Below are 1,336 nucleotides of genomic sequence, written 5' to 3'. Positions count from 1 at the left end.
GACCATGGTCCGGTGGGGGCCCATCCCCCCCTCTGAGTTTGTGATCCTGTAGCAACAGACACTCGGCTCAGAGTGACTCTGGCCTTCCCCCTCACTGCTCACGGCTGTTGCATGCCTGACGGGCCTGGGTCTATTGCTTAGCTTTGGGCAGTTGGGCTTGATGTGGCCCGGCTCCCCGCAGTTATAGCACCCCCTCTTTTCCGAATTGGGTGGTTTGTGCGAATTGGGGGCTGCCTTGCGTTCTGCAGCAGGTGGCCCTCTTTCCCCTTTTTGACCTGGACCTCCCTTCCCCCCTCTTTGGACCCTTTTTGTTCCTTCCCAGAGTAGGGAGGATTCTCATGATTTAGCAAAAGTCGGTCTGCAATCTCAGCGGCCTTGTGAGCATTTTTGGGGTCCCTGTCCCTGACCAGCGTCTTAACCTCCCTCGGGCAGCAAAAATAGAATTGTTCCAGCACCAGGAGCTAGCGTGACTTTTCTACAGTGTCAACCCTGGCTTCGGCTAACCATTTACTGCATGTGTCCTCCAACAGGGCCACATAATCAGTCAATGACTTCCTGGGTTGTGGGCGTGCATCCTGGAATTTTTTCCGAAAATAGTCTGGTCCTAACTTGAACCTTTTAGACACAGCAGCTTTAAAGGCATTATAGTCATCTGCTGCATCTGAGTGCAGGCTGTTCAGGACCACCGCCATGTCGCCTTCCACCAGAGCAGACAAGTACATCATGATCTTTTCCTCCGGCACCTTACACCGCTGGGCTTGTCTTTCGAAGTTGCTTAGGAACACCGCAGGATCGTCTCCATCTCGGTAGCGAGCGAAGGCTGAGATGTCCAGTTTGGGGTGTTCCCCGGACGCTTGCGGAGGATTTGCGTTTCCCCCGTTGGGCTGCAGACGGAGCTGAGACTCCAGCTTTTTCTGCTCGAGCTCCAGCTTTTTTGCCTCCAGCTGGGCTTCCATCTCCATCCTCTTTTCCTCCAGCTGTCTTTGTTCCCTCTCACGCTGGGCCTCCAGCTCCATCCTTTTCACTTCTAGCTGTCGTTGTTTCTCCTCCCGCTGGGCTTCCAGCTCCAGCCTTTTCAACTCCATTCTTTTCAGCTCTAGCTCATGGAGTCTCTGCCGCTCCCCCTCAGAGAGTCATCTCTTGGCAGCCTCTGGACTTGACGAGCGGGAGCGTGTTTCCAGGTTGGACTCAGGAGTTGACGAGCGTGAAGCTGACGCTTGTCCTGACTCGCTGGTGCACAAGAGTTTAACCAGCCCTTCCTTCTTTAGCTCTTTCTTCACGTGAAGGCCTCTCTCTTTTGCCAGTTCTTTCAGTTCAGGTACGGTCATCCGGACAT

The sequence above is a fragment of the Alligator sinensis genome, unplaced genomic scaffold (genome assembly GCF_000455745.1).
Source record: "Alligator sinensis unplaced genomic scaffold, ASM45574v1 scaffold1359_1, whole genome shotgun sequence".
In the NCBI taxonomy this organism is placed as follows: Eukaryota; Metazoa; Chordata; order Crocodylia; family Alligatoridae; genus Alligator; species Alligator sinensis.
The sequence above is the reverse complement of the archived record's forward strand: the minus strand, read 5'-3'. Positions refer to the sequence as shown.